We start from the raw sequence: 18,667 nt of genomic DNA, 5'->3' as shown, positions 1-18,667 counted from the left end.
CACTAGCATCACACATAATTTCAAAAGGTAAGTTCCAATCAGGAGGTTCAACTATAGGAGCAGTTGTTAAGGCTTTCTTTAGAGTTTCAAAAGCTTCCTTACAATCATCATCAAAAACAAAAGGCACATCTTTTTAAAGAAGATTAGTAAGAGGTTTTGAAATCTTGGAGAAGTCTTTAATAAACCTCCTATAAAACCCAGCATGACCAAGAATACTACGAATACCTTTAACATCCCTGGGATAGGGCATCTTCTCAATTGCTTCAACTTTAGGTCTATCAACTTCAATACCTCTCTCGGAAATTTTATGTCCCAATACAATTCCTTCATTAACCATAAAGTGGCATTTCTCCCAATTAAGAACAAGGTTAGTTTCTTCACATCTTTGCAAAACTTTATCAAGGTTCCGCAAGCAATTATCAAAAGAATTACCATAGACAGAAAAATCATCCATGAATACCTCTACAATATCCTCGCAAAAGCCATGAAAAATAGCAGACATGCATCTTTGAAAAGTAGCAGGAGCATTACATAAACCAAAAGGCATACGTCTATAAGCATAAGTTCCATAGGGACAAGTGAAAGTGGTTTTCTCTTGATCCTTAGTTTTAACAGCAATTTGTGAAAACCTAGAATATCCATCAAGAAAGCAAAAATGAGTATTTTTAGATAACCTTTCTAACATTTGATCAATAAAAGGTAAAGGGTAATGATCTTTCTTAGTAACCTTATTAACTTTTCGATAATCAATGCACATTCTATATCCTACAACTACTCTTTGAGGGATGAGCTCATCATTATCATTAGGTACAACAGTCATTCCTCCTTTCTTAGGAACACAATGCACAGGACTAACCCATCTACTATCAGCAATAGGATATATAATACCAGCTTCAAGAAGTTTTAATACCTCATTTCTTACCACATCCTTCATCTTAGGAATTAGACGACGCTGATGTTCAACAACAGGCTTTGCATCATCTTCCATATTAATGGCGTGTTGGCAAATAGAGGGAGAAATCCCCTTCAAGTCATCAAGAGTGTAGCCAATAGCTCCTCGGTGTTTCTTCAATATTTCCAATAACCTTTCTTCCTCGAACTCTGAAAGCTTAGAACTAATAATAACAGGATATATTTTCTTATCATCAATATGAGCATATTTAAGATTATCAGGCAATGGTTTTAAATCAAAAACAGGATCTTCCTTTGGTGGTAGTGTTGTACCTAGATCTTCTACCGGCAAATCATGTTTAAGAATAGGTTGACGAAGGAAAATTTCATCAAGCTCATTTCTTTCTTCCCTAAAGACTTCACTCTCACTGTTCTCCAAATGTTGCTGCAAAGGATTATTAGGAGCAAGAGCAATAGATGCACACTGTTAAACTCTAAAATCATTATTAGGCAAATCAGCTTTATAAGGAGTTTTGGCAAATTTAGAGAAATTAAACTCATAAGATTCACCAGCAAATTTAGTCACAATTTTCTCTTTCTGGCAATCTATAACAGCTCCACAAGTATTTAGAAAAGGTCTACCAAAAATGATAGGACAATGCTTACTAGCAGCAGAACCAAGTACTAAAAAGTCAGCAGGATATTTAATTTTACCACATAGAACTTCCACATCTCGAACAATACCAATTGGAGAGATAGTTTCTCTATTAGCTAGCCGAATAACCACATCAATATCTTCAAGTTCACAAGAACCAATTTCGTGCATAATCTCCGTGTAGAGGTCATAAGGAATAGCACTAATACTTGCACCAATATCACATAAATCATAATAACAATGATCACCAATTCTAACAGATAGCATGGGAACACTAGTTTTTCTAGACTTATTAGGATGTGAAACAATATTAGAAGCATCTTCACAGAAAATAATATGACCATCTTCAACATTTTCAGTCACAAGTTCTTTAACTATTGCAATAGCAGGTTCAACCTTTATTTGCTCTTCAGGTTCTATAGGTTTCTTTGCACTTTTATTAACAACACTATTTATAACTGAATACTCCTTCATTTTAGCAGGGAAAGGAGTTTTTTTCAATATAAGCTTCAGGAAGAATATGATCAACAGTTTCAATTACAACACATTTATTTATAGATGAATCAATTTTATCTTTATACTTGAGAATCAAGACCATAAGTAGCACTCATATTACGAAATTTATCAGTATCCATAAAAGGTTCAATGCATTTATAATCATAGTTTATACCTGACTCTCTATCTTTGTCGTTCTCCCATCCTTCAGTATTCTCCTGAATCCGATCAAGAAGGTCCATTTTAAACTCTTCTTTGTTGCGTGTAAATGATCCAGAACAAGAAGCATCCAACAAGGTCTTGTCTTGAAAAGAAAGTCTTGCATAGAAATTATCAATGATAATATTACCAGGAAGCTCATGAATGGGGCATTTGAGCATTAAAGACTTCAATCTCCCCCACGCTTGGGCAATACTCTCTCCATCATGAGGCCAGAAATTATATATGCGGTTCCGGTCTTTGTGAATTTCACTTGGAGGATAGAATTTAGAATAAAATAGGGGCACAATATCATTCCATTCAAGAGAATCCCCATTCTTCAGTAATTTATACCAATGTGCCACTTTACCAGACAGCGATATAGAGAATAGTTTCTTCCTCACTTCATCCATAGCAATACCTGCACACTTGAATAAAACGCATAATTCATGTAAGAACAGTAAATGATCTCCAGGATGGACAGTTCCATCCCCTTCATAGCGGTTATCCACAACACGTTCAATAATTTTCATAGGTATTTTGTATGGAACCTCTTTCTCACCTGGCGCCTCATCCACTACCTTTGCAGTAGTAGTAGATTTTCCAAATAAAAATTCAAGAGAAGATCTCTCCATAATGAATTATAGCAGCAGGCAGAAATAAAATTAGCACGAACAGTAAAAGTTTCCCTTACCAATTCCACTTACCAATAGCACTTCACTCCCCGGCAACGGCGCCAGAAAATAGTCTTGATGACCCACAAGTATAGGGGGTGTATCGTAGTATTTTCGATAAATAAGAGTGTCGAACCCAACGAGGAGCAGAAGGTGTTGACAAGCAGTTTTGATGAAGAATTCACTGTAAATGCTCACAGACAAGTATTCAGGGGGTTTTGATGTAACAGATGAATAAAGTACGAGTAAGTAAAATGCGAGAGAAATAATTGCAGCGAGTGGCCCAATCCTTTTTAGCACAAAGGACAAGCTGTTTTGATTACTTATAATGACCAATCGTTCTTGAGGACACACGGGAATTTAGTCTAGTGCTTTCGCTTCATATAGCTGATTAATCTTCATTGTTTTGATAAGTGTTGTGTGGGTGAACCTATGCTAATGCATCGCCCTTCCTAGGACTAATACATACTTGTGATTATACACCTTGCAAGCATCCGCAACTACAAGAAAGTAATTAAGATAAATCTAACCACAGCCTTAAACTCTGAGATCCTGCTATCCCTCCTGCATCGATATACCAACGGAGGTTTAGGTTTCTGTCACTCCGGCAACCCCGCAATTAGCAAACGAGTACAAGATGTATTCCCCTAGGCCCATAAAGGTGAAGTATCATGTAGTCGACGTTCACATGACACCACTAGAAGAATAACACTACAACTTAAATATCATAACATTGAATATTACTCAACTATAATTCACTACTAACATTTAGACTTCACCCATGTCCTCAAGAACTAAACGAACTACTCACGAGACATCATATGGAACATGATCAGAGGTGATATGATGATGAATAACAATCTGAACATAAACCTTGGTTCAATGGTTTCACTCAATAGCATCAATAACAAGTAGAAATCAATACCGGGAAAGTTTCCCCTATCAAACAATCAAGATCCAACCCTAATTGTTACAGCGGTGACGATGTGCAGCGGTGGAGATGGCGGTGATGATGATGAAGATGATGGTGATGATGATCCCAATGATGTCCATCTCGATGACTGTGACGATGGCGTCGATTTCCCCCTCCGGGAGGGAATTTCCCCGGCAGATTTCAGCCTGCCGGAGAGATCTTTTTCTCTCTGGTGTTTTCCGCCCCGCAGAGGCGGCTGTGACTCTTCGCGACTATCCTCTGGAGCTTAGGTTTTCGGGACGAAGAAGTACGCGAAGGAGAGGAGGCCAGAGGGGGCTGTGGGCCCCCTCCCCACATGGCGGCGTGGCCAGGCCTGGGCCCGCGCCGGCCTATTGGGGGGCCCATGGTGGCCCTCCTCGGCTCCTCCTTTTGGCTACTTTCGTCTTCTGGAAAAATAGGATTTTCAGTATAATTTCCGTCAATTGTTGATCTTCCGAAATATTGCATTCTGACGGCGCTTTTTCCAGCAGAATCCTGACTCCGGTGCGCGATTCTCCAACAATCATGAAAACATGCAAAATAGATGAAATAACATAAGTATCACCTCTAAATACGAAATATATCAATGAATAACAGTAAATTATGATATAAAATAGTGATGCAAAATGGACGTATCATGGCCCCACTCCGTATCTCCTTCGGTCTTCTGGAAAGCTCCGTGGAAAATAAGACCCTAGGCTTTTGTTTCATCCAATTCCTAGAATATTTGCTGTGTAGGATTTCTGAAACCAAAAACAGCAGAAAACAGGAACTGGCGCTTCGGCATCTTGTTAATAGGTTAGTGCCGGAAAATGTGTATAAATGATATAAAGTGTATATAAAACATGTGAGTATTGTCATAAAACTAGCATGGAACATAAGAAATCATAGATACGTTTGAGACGTATCACTTACTTCGGTGGTGTCGGCCACGCCTTGCACGGGTTAGGCGGTGAGGACGCAGGTGCGGAGGAGCGGCCGTTCATCACGTCGACCCTGCCCTAGAGGATTTCAACCTCCATCTGCAAGCTCATGTTGGTGGGAAGACGCGGACGCCAGTCAATCGGCTCCGCCATCCTCACCTTGTCCTCCTCGGAAGCAAGTATGTAGTGCAGCAACATCACCCTATCGTATAACTTCTGATTCCGCTCCTCCTCCGCCCTCCTCGCTGCCTCCTCCTGCGCCGCCATCCTCACGTCCATCCTCGCCGCCTCCTTCTGTCGCCCTCCACCGCGAGCAGCAGCAGGGGCCACGGGCCTTCCCCTCCACCGCGGTCCTTGACGGGCAGGTTTAGGGGAACGCCCCGTGCTGTCCATCGAACCTTCCGGCAGCTCCGCCATCGCCGCGTCTCCCTGCTCTCGCCGCTGCCGTCTCTGTTCACGCCGTCGCTTCGCTACCCTATCCGCTCGTGCGAAGGGATTTTGACCCAGACGACTCAATTTTGACTCACAGAGGGGTGGGAGCAGCAAGGACAGAAGGAGTGCTTTTCTCTGGACTTTTTTGCAAAAAAAAAACGATTCGTTCAACTCAGCCACAAGGTCAAATCTATCCAAAATCATTCAAATTTGCTCCAATTCATCCACTTTGGACCAATCTGCAGCTAGGTTACAGGTTGTGGGACTACTTTTGTCACATTTGGAAGATCTGGGACTAAACTGCTCCCGGGTTGCAAACTGTGGGACTAAAAGTGTATATATCTCTTTTTCTAATAGGACCCATGTTGCTTTATATGAATTACATTTATACTAAAATTTTATATTTATTACAATCTTTTTTATCAAACAAAAAATCTTTAAAATCATTTCTATTTCTTAGTTAGAATAATTAACAAAAAAGTGTTGGTAAATATTATTTACATAATAACATTTGTTATAACTTAAACTTGCAAAAATTTAAACTATTGTTCTAGAAACATTATAATTCCCAATGTCATTTGTTATATTTCACAGTGTTTGTTGGTGCAACATAAACTTGTACTCCCTCCGGTCTAGAACGGAGGGAGTATAACTTAAAACTATTTCTTCTATTCCTAAACATTTTCCCTAAAATCGATATTTACTTCGAATTTCCCTAGGCATGAGAAATAGGGAAAACGAAAAAATTGAATGTCACCATGTGTTAATATGGGGCACATACATGAATTATGTTCCATTTATAGTTTGTGCTCATCTATATTTTAATATCCTTAAATATCTTCAGTGGGTATCTCTAAAAACCATGATCCAAACACTTTGATAAAGATTTCTGGTGCATGATTAGGTGTGAGAAGATATTGTTGTGGGGATACATCTACCAGGTGTCTTACCCAATCCTATGTGGAAATCAAGCGCTAACTTGACAGAGTCAAGACAATTTAAAGAAAGTTCAAGCTAAGTTAAGGTTCACAACTCAAAGGATGAGGCAAATATTAAATAAAGAAAAAATATGAAGGCCCAAACAAAGAATTAATAGGTACCGAGTAGGAAACCTAACAATAGGGTTTCAATATCGAGGAGCAGCCATTGTTTGCGCAAGATGAAGCCATCACCACGTCTGATGATGTTTGCGATGAGGACGATGCGGCGAAGGATGAAGCCAAGGTCGAGTCGGCACCAATATATATATAAAATCCAAAAGACTGAAGAATACACGACCAAGGAGGACCGGTGCATTTGTCGGTCTTGGCTAGCAATTAGCGAAGATATAATTCGTGGTGATGAACAAAAAAGGAAAATTATATTGGAGAGAGGTTACTCAAGATTTCCATGAGCATAGGATACTAGTTCCCTTCAAAATTCAAAAGACATGGAGGTTAATCCAACTTGATACCAATAAGGTTTGCACTACGATCGAGCATGTCCTTCGGTGCCCCTTGAGTTTTCGTTGCGTCATGTACACGCTAAGAGCTCAGCCATTTGCCACATACTTTGGCACCCATGAATGACTTTAACACTATTTGCATATGTGTAGGTACTCCTTGCTTTGGAGTGCTTTTTCCATGAAAACAAGTCATACACAATTGTTCCTTTCAAAAAAAATCCTACACGATTGTTCCATTGTTGGAGGGAGCTCAACAAGTATCCCAAGTGGAAACAAGGCTATGTGGCATATAAATGGTGTCTCAAGAATGGTGGGGCAATGCATCGAGTGTGGTTGATCACGAAAAGGAAGGCCTAAGCAATGGTCCCCTTCCATCTCGGCCAAGGGGGCTCAACGTCAACAAGGCCAATCTTAGGCATGATGCTTTCGCGTTTGCATTGAGCGAGACCTAGAAGGGGTTGATGCCCGAGAAAGAGGGGGCAGTTGACATAGGCATCCCAAATGGGCCTGCCGAAGATGGTACCCGGGGTTTACTGGAGGCCCAATACCCGAAGAATAAGAAGATTCGGGAGTCCAAGACTTACTAAGGAAAGATAGAGTTGTAATAGGAAGTGTTGTTTGTAATCTGGCGGGATGAGTTAGAAACCGTCCCGGACTCTGTAAACTTGTATAGCACGAATCCCTCGGCTTCACCTCATATATAAGGGGGAGTCGAGGGACAAAGAATCACCCGAATCATTGTCTGCAAACCCTAGTTTTCACAATCGTCGAGTACTTTTCGGCTGAAACCTTCGAGATCTACTTACCCTCTACTTCTAACTAAACCCTAGCCTACAATCCATAGGCATTGACAAGTTAATCCCTTGTCAATTGGCGCCGTCTGTGGGAATTAGAGGCGTAAGGAGCTGATCTCGATGGCACGCTCAAGATCTTCGACATCGTCAACCGCAAGCAACACAATGGATCGAGGTAAACAGATCGCTACTGGTCTTGTCGATTTTGTTCCTCACCCACCCTCCCGTTTGGATGCATATGCGTATCTGGCGGAGCCCATGGAGATGACGTTCGGAAGGTTCCACTTTCGCGTCGAGAAGGAAGGATCGTATCGTGTCGAAATTCCGATTTCGTCGGGATCATCAGTGGCCGATTCCGATTTTTCAAGCTATGCATCGTCAAACGAGTCAGAGAAGAAGAAACCTCGGTGACACGCTACGTCAGCATCAGAGCAAGAGAGAAACTCGCCAAGATCTTCAACGACATATCGTTTGAGTCATCTGCGGACTCGTATATAAGCGATGGCTCAAGCGATGTCGACAGTCATGACTTCATCGACAAATCTCTCACAGTGGGCAAGGTCTTCATCAATCTCAACGATGATGTCACCAAACCCAACATAGATCTGAGTACAAGGTATCATCAGATTTACGCCATTGAAGGTCAAGAGGAGACATCTGAGGCTTTCGACAGTTTGGGAAATCCATACGTCGATCCCTCCAATCTGCGACAAGGCTTGGGCAACAAATACGTCGGGCCAGAGCCGCGAGATAGAGTTCAACTTTCACAAGCAGCGTGGGACGAGCTGCGAGAGCTATGAACGGCACGTAACCAATGGCTACCACAGCCACACCGGAAGAATTGCAAGCATATCAATATAGGCTCGCACGAGCTGCCAGGGAATTGGAAAAACAGATACCTGAGTTGAACAGGAGAAAGGAGGCAGCTTCGCATCCAGCAGAGAAGGGCAGATCTAAGTCGACAATCTAGAACTACGGGTGATAGCCATCGGGAGGCGCGAATGAGCAAGATCAAGGCTGCAACACATACCCGAGGCAGAAAGAGAACACTTGGTTCAAAACCTCGACATGTCCTTTATGTCGATAGATACAAGAGGAAACATCATCCCTAAGACACCAGAGGCTGGGTATATGGCGACACATGCTTTTATCCTTGCATCTAAACCACCTCCGGGTGACCCAAGGGAAACACTGTACAATATGGCGGTAGCAGGAGTTGGAGCTATGGGGACAGCGTTTATATCAACGCCTCCCGAAGGAGTGGCAAGGCAAAATAGTCCGCGACCCGCAAAGAAGCAACAGCGGCGCAAAGACTCGAAGGGCCAAGTGGAGCAAGAGACACAAGGCACAAGCAAGAGTCGACAGAGCGCGGCAAAGCGAAGGGATCATCGGCAATCCCCGTAACTTAACGACGAAGATATGTGCGGCTTACCATGCTTCACGAGGAGAGTCCGAAAACGCGAGTCCCCTCGGGATTCAAGTTACCCGATAATTTCAAGAAATTCGACGGCCTTCAAGATCCGGAGGATTGGCTAGTCGACTATCCGGAGACGGTGAAGCCGACAGGAGGAACTAGGGCAACAGCCATGCAAAGCATCCAGGTGCACCCGAGTGGTGCCGCACGATCATGGATAAAGAAATTCGCTCCAGGATCCATCGACAACTGGGAAAGTTTCGAGGACGTGTTCGTCAAGAACTTCAGATCCACGTGCAAAAAACCCGCATCGTTAGAGGAGTTGAGAGCGTGTCGACAAAAGCCAGATGAGCCAATGAGAAAGTACATCCAGAGGTGGAATATCATCAAAAACTCGGCAGAAAACATATCTGACGAGAGAGCAATAGATGCGTTTGTCGCAGAGTCGTGCGTGGAGACTTTGTCGAGGATTTGGGAAGGACCAATCCAAGGACGTATCCGCGTTGATGGAGATAGCAAATAAATGGGCAGATGGAGAAGACGCTGTCCACAACAAACGACACAGGTCGCCAGAGGAGGACCGTGGTCGAAACTATCAACCGAGGCGAAGATTTCCTCGGACGTACCAAAACTACGACGCTCCAGGACAAATTTCGGCAGGTTTTCGGACAAATACAGGAGGCAACGAGAGATGATTACCGAGAAGCGATGAACAGCGAGGTGATAATAGGGATGATTCACGCAACAGGCAAAATAGTGGGCCGAGGTTTCCAAGACCTTTCGTGTCCCCCGAGGAAATGCTGAACGGACCGTGCCGGATGCACTTCTTCCTCGACAAGAACGGGAAAAGACAGTCGGCACTGCAGAAAGACCGTCGAAATTTTCGTGCAATGTTCGGATACGCGAGAAAATGCTCACGCTCGAGCAGCACAGAGAAACCCTCGGGAGCCTAGGAGCGAGGTTCATCTACCGCCACCTCCCGCGATTACAGAGGACAATCGACACCAGCTAAGAATAGCGGCAGCACCTGCACCACCACCCTATGTTGATCCTAACTCCAACGGAGCAGTGTTGATGATTCGTAAGGGAAGGCCGTCCAATAGAGCTCAAAAAGTAATCTCACGACAGGTGTTTATGGCAGAGAAAATGCCTCCACCAACAGTTGAGTACCTTAATTGGTCGGGACAAGATATCGGCTTCACAATAGCAGATCATCCGCAGCAAGTTCCTCGACCAGGGGCCAAGACTTATTACGCGAAGCTTATCGCGAGGATTTGATGTCTCTCGAGTGTTCATAGACGGCGGCAGCAGCTTGAACCTCATGTATGCAGATACATTGAGGAAGATGAACATATCCTTAGCAAACTTAAAACCAACAGACACAAGGTTCCACGGCATCACACCGGAGAAACCAAGTTATCCATTGGGAAAGATCAATCTTGACGTTCAGTTTGGGACCCGAGAAAATTATAGAATCGAAAGGCTCGAGTTCGAGGTTGTCGATTTTCCATCACAATATCATGCTCTGTTGGGACGACCAGCATATGCTCGATTTATGGCAGTACCACACTATACATACCTGTTGTGGAGGTTGCCCGGACCAAAAGGACCAATCACAGTCAAGGGAAGCTTTGCCTTAGCCGATAAGTGCGACAAGGAGTTTCACAGGGTTGGCGTAAAACTTTCGGGATGCAAGCCGAGTACTTGGCGTCAAAAAGCATGACTGATTACGACGCATCGCAGACGTTGGAAGGCCAAATAAAGAATCAACTTTCAACACAGAGAAAAATTCTAAGGAGGTGCAGATTCACCCGACAGATCCAAAAAAGACGACATCTATCGCAAACGATATGGATATCGCATAGGAAAGCGCGCTCGTCAAGTTCCTCCGTGAGAACTGGAAAATCTTTGCATGGTGTCCAGCTGACATGCCAGGAGTACCCAGGGAACTTGCCGAGCACCACCTAAATTTGGATCCAACAAATAAACCAATCAGACAACCTTTGCGGCGTTTTTGAACCAAACCGCAAAGCCATGCTTTCAGAAATAAATCGACTCGAAGAAGCTGGTTTTATCAGAGAAATATCTACAGAAGCCACATGGGTAGCTAACCCAGTGATGGTGCCGAAGAAAAACACGACAGTCCTTCGCATGTGCGTCGACTTTACGTGTCTCAATAAACATTGTCCTAAGGATCACTTTCCCCTCCCAAGGATCGATCAAATTATCGACTCCACGGCAGGTTGCGAACGTCTTTCCTTCTTGGATGCATACTCTGGTTATAACCAGATCAGATTAAAAGAAGATGATGAAGCCAAGACAGCGTTTATTACACCTTACGGCGTGTTTTGCTACAAGACAATGCCCTTTGGTCTAAAAAATGCGGGAGCAACATATCAGAGGATGATGCAGAAGTGCTTAGCAACACAGATCGGGAAAAACGTGCAAGTATACATCGATGATGTCGTCATAACATCAAAAAAGGGGACAACGTTGATCGAGGATCTCAAAGAAACTTTTGACAACCTCGACAAATTCTGCCTCAAACTGAACCCGACGAAGTGTTCTTTTGGCGTCCCAGCAGGAGAACTTCTGGGGTTTCTAGTTTCGGCAAGAGGGATTGAAGCAAATCCCGACAAAATACAAGCCATAGTAACAATGAGAAAGCCAACAAAGTTGAAAGAAATACAGCAGCTAACTGGGCGAGTCGCAGCTTTGAGCAGGTTCGTAGCCAGGTTAGGAGAAAAAGCGTTACCATTTTATGCGCTGATAAAACAAGGAGATAAATTCCAGTGGAACGAAGAGGCCGACAGAGCTTTCGAGGATCTGAAGCGAAAAATCTCGACACCACCAATCCTGGTGGCTCCAAAGGAAAAGGAACCTCTCCTGCTGTATATTGCAGCCACGCCCCAAGTGGTTAGCACGGTATTAGTTGTCGAAAGAGAAGAAGAAGGGAAAATCCATGGAGTGCGGCGGCCAAGATACTTCGTGAGCGAAGTCTTGTCACCTTTCAAAACAAAGGTACCCTCGGTACCAAAAACTAGCATATGGAGTGTTCACGACAAAGACGAAAATTGCGCCACTATTTTTCGGCACACCCGATCATAGTGGTCAATGAAGCCCCCTTATCAAATATACCGAATAACCCAGAAGCTACGGGTCGTGTCTCCCTTTGGGGAATAGAACTTTCCCCTCGGGACATCACGTATGAAAAAGAAAAGCAATAAAGTCGCAAATACCGCGTACTTCATCGCAGAATGGATGGAGTTGCAAAATACAGGACCTCCAGATTTATCGAGAACTTGGACCATGAACTTTGATGGGTCCAAGAGACTAGAAGGAGCTGGCGCAGGAGTAGTACTCATATCACCAGAAGGCGACAAATTGAAGTACATCCTCCGGATGACGTTCCTTAACGCATCTAACAATGAAGCGAGAATATGAGGCTCTCATACACGGGATGAAGATGGCAAAAGCTGCGGAGCAACTCGATTAAAAATCTTTGGCGACTCACGATTGGTGGCTCGGCAAGTTATGAACCAATGTGATGCGATCAATGATAGCATGATGGCATACAAGGAGGTATACAACGAGCTTGAGAAGTTATTCGATGGATGCGAAGTAAATCATATTAGCAGGTTGAGCAACGACGAAGCCGACGTTCTTGCAAACATCGGGTCACGGTGCCTTCCACTCCCGCAGTGTGTATTCTGGGAAGAGATAACAGAGAGATCCACTAAGCCAACAAAGTCAAAAAAGAAGGAGAAGAAACCCTCGGGGCTGCCAAAGAAAAGCAAGAGGACGAAGAAGATCAGGACTTGGTCATGATGATACGTATACCGTGGATGCAGCCGTACATATCATATATCCTTCGGAAAGAAATACCTGACGATCCAGTTGAAGCAAGGCGAGTAATTCGACGCTCCAAAGCTTTCACGGTGGTCAAGGGAGAATTGTATAAACGAAGTATTTCGGGCGTCTTGCAAAGGTGCGTCACACCCGAAGAAGGAAGAATAATTGAAGGATGTACACGAAGGAATATGTGGCCACCACGCAAGTAGTCGAGCTATTGCAGCCAAGGTTTTTCGGGCAGGATTCTACCGGTTGACAAGAATCGAGGACGCCAAGGACATAGTAAGAACTTGCGACGCGTGTCAAAGGTTTGCCGCAAAACCCCACTCTCCAGCAGCAGAGCTAGCACCAATACCATTGTCATGGCCCTTTGCTCAATGGGGACTTGATATGGTGGGTAAGTTACACAAATCTTGGCCAGGAGGAAAGGAGTACATGCTAGTAGCTGTCGATAAGTTTACAAAGTGGATAGAAGCGAAGCCGATAAATTCACTCGATGGAGCATCCGCATGATAAAATTCGTAAAAGGCCTCGTCTTCAGATTTGGAGTGCCCCACAAAGCATCGTCACGTACAACGGCAGCAACTTCACATCCCATGAATTCAAAGATTATTGCGAAGAGGTGGGTATTAAGCTGAACTTTGCGTCAGTTGCACATCCTCAAACCAATGGGCAAGTCGAGAAAGCCAATGGCATCATCTGCAATGGTATCAAGAAGCGCTTGTTAGGACCACTGGAAAAAGCTCGACATACCTGGCCAGAAGAACTACCAAGCGTGTTGTGGAGCATCCGAACAACACCAAACACAAAGAACGCAGAAACTCCGTTTGTCCTGGTTCATGGAGCAGAGGCAGGACTACCAATCGAGATAGAGCACAACTCTCCACGTGTCGCTGAATATGATGAAGAAACGTCGAGAAGAGTGCTAGAAGACGACGTCGACGCACTTGATGAAGCTCGAGATGAAGTATTATCTCGGGTAACCAAATATCAACAGGACTTGAAGAATTACCACAATCGACGTTTGCGGCCAAGATCTTTTCAGGTGGGAGACCTAGTTCTTCGGCTCACGCAAAAAAGTCATGAAAAACTCGAGTCACCATGGCTTGGCCCGTACATTGTCACGGAAGTAATTGGAGGAGGAGCATACAGAATAAAGGACAAGAAGACAGGGGTGGAGGAGCCAAACCCTGGAACGTGGCGCAACTTAGGCGTTTTTACGCCTAGAGTCAAAAATATAGTCTTTGTAAAGCTTCAATGTACTGAAACGCCCGCGAGTTTTCAGACGCACTCTTTTCCTTTTTCGGGGCACCGAGTGGGGCCGGAGAAGGTTTTTAATGAGGCGGGCTCGCGGTGCTGCAATATAATAAAGATAGTGACAATATAACTTTTCTTCTTTATCGACATGACCAAAGTCTTCGCTCCGACGAATATCAATATAGTTCATCGACAAAAGAAAAAACTTGCCTTGGTATTCAAATACCTCGTGAGTCAACAAAAATACAAAATAGTGCTCAATAAAAAGCTTGGGGGCTCATATTCGCCTTAAATATATAAATGCCTTGGTTCAAAACCTCGCAAGTATACAAATATAGTAAAGAGTCACCGAAACACTCGGGGGCTAAACAAACAGAGAAATATAATGATTGCTTTACAATATAGTCATGGATTACAAAGAAGAAATATCTACAAGAAGAAACTAACTAGTCTTGATTCAATATGTCATCAAGAGTAACTCTGTTTTCCTCAGAGCAGCACCAAGAAAATCGGCATAATGGCCATCGGCAAAAAGTCGGCATCCATCCGAAGCAGTGTCCTCAATCATTTCTTCGGCTATAGGCGTAACCTTCGTGTTAATCCTGTCAACACCAACTCTCCGCCGTTTTACTTTTTGGTGAACCTTCTCGACAACCTGGGTAAGGTCAAGCTTCGAGTGGCAGATTTGGAGCATGATAAGAGCAAATCTGGCGCCAGCTACTAGTTGAGCTTTGACAAAATCATGGATACTGCGAGCATCCTTGAACCTTTCCATCAATTCAGGAAGAGTTTTTGGTTGGACGTTGCGAGGAAACATGGAGTTGTAAACCATGGACAAGGTCTTGGTACAGAAGTCGAGGAAATCGCGAGTTTGAGAGGCGCGATCTTGAAATCTGACAATTTGGCGGGTCCTTTCCGGGTAGCCCAAAACAAAGAACCATGGTCCAAGGAGAGATTAACAAGGAGGGTTGTCCTAGCATTCACCCTTTCTTCCTCGGCAAAGAAAGATCGGTAAAGGCACCTATCAAAACAAAAAGCGGAAACCTTCAAAGAAACAATAGTATGCAGATAAAGGATATCAGCGGATGAAACAGGCATACCCGACATATCTGCACTGGCTTCATTCATTAATTCGAGCATGAAATTTTCTCGAATAGTCGCCTTTTCAGCCTCGGAAGCAGCAATTTCCTTAGCAGCTACGGCCTCGCGAGCTTGTTGAAGAGCAATTTTTTCGGCTTCAGATGACTTACGAGATTGCTCCATCATCACAAGTGTTTGCTTCTTCGCATACTGAAGTTGTTGCCGAAGTTCATCCAGTTCTTGCGACAGGGTATCGTCGACAGGAGCGGTATCACCAAAAGCTTTCCTCGCGCGGGAAGAAGAAGGCGAAACATTGGAAGGAGCAGAAGATGGAGTATAGTTATCAAATATCAACTGAAAAATAAACAAGACAACATCAAATAACAAGCAAAGATAGAAGTCTTCATTAATCTCTGGGAATAATTACAAGGGCATTACAGTGGAGTTAAGAAAGTACGTGTCGCCAAATGACTACTTTGGCGACAGAAGCAAAAGAAACAGAAAGAAAAACAGAGGCATGCAACTAGACCTCCGGCCTCGAGGAGCTAGGAGTCGAAGCTGGCTTGATCCCCAGATACGCCAAGATCTTCTTCGTGTTGGGCTTGGCTGCCTTGATCAGCGACCTCCATCTCGAATGCTCTATCTGGCTGGTGTCGCCAACCTTCATCCAATCAAGCGTCCGTTGGCTGTCGCAACCAGGGCAACAAGATACTCTCGACAAAGAACCTTCATATTCTCCTGACGCATCTTCAATCCCAGGTCTTCCGACGAATTGAAAAGCTTGGCAAGGGCAAGGAAAGTCGAAGGTTCCTCTTTCTTCGGGAAGAAGTAGGGGAACAACGCCGACAAACTTGCACTGGCATTGGCCACGCCTTCACGAATTTCGCGCCCATGGAACTCCAGAAGAGAAAGTGCATCAAGGAGAGGGTCATTGACAGGATTATCCAGATCAAAATCCTGGTTTGTTTGGGCTGCCACACGAGACAAGACATCAGTCAACAACCAAGAAACAGGAAGTGCAGTAAAATAAAAGGGATTGATAATATTACTCAGAGTACGTCGACTTTGCGACTTCAAACGCTTGAGGATTCCTTCGTCACGAGAAGCTTGTGCAGCTTTGTGCTCATCCAAGGCAGCTGTCGCATCCTCAAGTTTCTTCTGCAGTTCCTCGACACCAGCAGCTTTCGCCTTAGCTTCATCAGCTTCGACCTTGGCTTTGCTAGCAGCGAGTTCGGCTTTCTTGCGAGCCGCCTCACTTTGCTCAAGTTTTTGAGCCAAAGGTGCGTCGCGCGTTCGTTAGCCTCTGAAAGTTTTTTCTGTCGAGATATGAAAAAGAAAGAAAAGAAAGATCAAAAAATAGCGACAAGCAACAGGAATAGAAAGTCAAAGAAAAATAGCAAGTATAAAAGTCGTTACCTTCGGCTCTGGCGGCATATTCACGGTACCCAACAAATTGGGACCCGATCCGAAGAAGCTCTTTGATCATTGGCTGTTCAAAGGTAAGTACATCAAAAGAAACATCGGCATGAAAAAGAGAAAAGGTGTGAAAAAACAAAATAAGGAAAATATAGATGCCGACAAACTTACATCATCTAAGAGCAGAGTCGACGAACTGCCCAACTGAGGGGCAGGATCAACAATCTTTTCAACCCGTGCCCTTTTTGGTGAAGGGGCACGGGGGCTCGAAGGAGGAGTAGATGTATTAACATTTTGTTGAGGAGGCGACGATTCCTCCCCTTCAACTGGTTTTTCTGAAATAACTAAAGTATGTGACGTGCTCGTTCGAGCAGCCACATCTAAAGTTGGTGTTTCTTCATCATCACTGCGACAAAATAGTGGCAGCATAAAAAGCAAGGCAAAATAAAATTCTTCAAATAGAAAAGGAAAAGAGCAAGGAACCTACGAGCTGATGATACTCTCGATGTATGGATCATAAGTTGCTTTTTGAGGTGCAGGAGCAGTTTCTTCGGGTTTCGAGGTCCCGGAATCTTCGGCATTGCTCCTTTTCCTTTTGCTCTTCGGAGAAACAGCAGGAGGAGGAGATTGCGCTGATGTTGTATCTTCAGAGGCAGCATCCTTCTCAGTAGATCCCGCAGATTTTCGAGAATCTGCGGGTTCATTCAAAAAAGAGGGGGTCTCCTGGTTGACATCATCGACAACGGCTCTTTCTTCGACCTCTCCATCCTCGTGAAGAGGAGGAAGGGAGGCCATAGTAGGATGATTCTACAAAGAAATAGTGACAAAAGAGAATAAGTGAGATACCACCGCAAATAAGATACGAGGAACAGTTCAAAACAAGATAAAACTTCGAGAAGACAAAATACCTCGGGAAGAGGATTGGAAGCACTGTATGGTTCCACTCGACAGGAGGAGGGAATAGGATCCTTCTTGCCTAATCGAGAAATTCTTCGAACCAATTTTTCCAAGTCCTTTACGTAAAGATCACCGGAGATTCTGTTGGCGTCATTTTCACCAGAATACGTCCAAAGGGGATTTTTGCGAGCCTGAAGAGGCTGCACTCTAATCCTAAGGAAGTAGGCAGTAATTTGAACACCAGATAGCTCTTTGCCTCGAGTGTTTTGAAGATGACGGATACGAGCCATGAGCGCCTCTGTCGCTTTTTTCTCTTCTTCAGAAGCTTCGGCATCCCAGGAACGGCGACGCTGAATCCTGGCACTTCCGTCGAAAGGAACTATGTTGTGCTCCACAGAATTGGCGCTTTCTTCGTGGATGTAGAGCCACTTTTTGCGCCATCCTTGGACAGAATCAGGAAACTTGACGTCGAAATAATCGACATCAGTCCGAACACAGATAACAACGCCACCTATGTTATAAGTGACGTTGTGGGAGCCATTACGGCGGAGGCAGAAAATGCGCTTCCACAGAGCCCAATTGGGAGTGATTCCGAGGAAGCATTCGCAAAGTGTGATAAAAATAGAAATGTGAAGGATGGACTTGGGAGTCAACCGGTGCGCTTGAATCCCATAAACAAAAAGAAGGCCGCGGAGGAAATCGTGGATTGGGGTTGAAAGGCCGCGGATCAGATGATCAACAAAACTAACCCGATACTCCATTGGAGGCTTGGGGTAGCTTTCTTCGCTAGGAAAGCGGATGGCGTTCTCCTTCGTCATGAGGCCGAGCCTCTTCAGCGTGTTGATGTCTTGATTGGAGATTTTGGATCTCTCCCACTCAAGATCCTCGGCGGCCATCTTGGATTCCGGCGTGCTGTGGCGAGTCAGACGCGTGCGCGGTGGCATCAACGGCAGTGGGCAGAGCAATGTATGTGCGTACGGAAGATTGGAGAGAGTTGGGCGCAGGGGAAGTTTTGCGAAGAGGAACAGGTGAGCGGCGCAAGCGAGGGGATGAACGAAGGTTGAAGAAGGGTTTATATAAGATTCGGGTGAAGCAGTGTGCCGTTGGATGAAGAAATCGTGTGGTGAGGATGGATCTTCTAGACACAAGGGCAAAAGAGTATTTTTACTGAAATAGGCGTTACCGTACGTGCGCCAGGAAAAGCGGAGGACGTGTGTCCACTACTTGCACGACGTGTCAACATAGTCGAAGCAATGGACCCACAGGGCAGAAAAGTCACGACTATTCGAGGAG

General features: G+C 44.4%; 1 long non-coding RNA gene across 1 annotated transcript; it reads right to left on the bottom strand.

The window, feature by feature from the left end:
• Positions 1-16,477: 16,477 nt before the first annotated feature.
• Positions 16,478-17,190, bottom strand: LOC127317062 (uncharacterized). The gene is made up of 3 exons (XR_011749239.1): positions 16,965-17,190; positions 16,649-16,883; positions 16,478-16,550 (listed from the first exon to the last, which is right to left on the bottom strand). It is a non-coding gene; the product is annotated as an uncharacterized lncRNA (long non-coding RNA).
• Positions 17,191-18,667: the final 1,477 nt, after the last annotated feature.

The sequence above is a fragment of the Lolium perenne genome, chromosome 7 (genome assembly GCF_019359855.2).
Source record: "Lolium perenne isolate Kyuss_39 chromosome 7, Kyuss_2.0, whole genome shotgun sequence".
Taxonomy (NCBI): Eukaryota; Viridiplantae; Streptophyta; class Magnoliopsida; order Poales; family Poaceae; genus Lolium; species Lolium perenne.
This window is presented reverse-complemented; position numbering and strand designations above follow the sequence as displayed.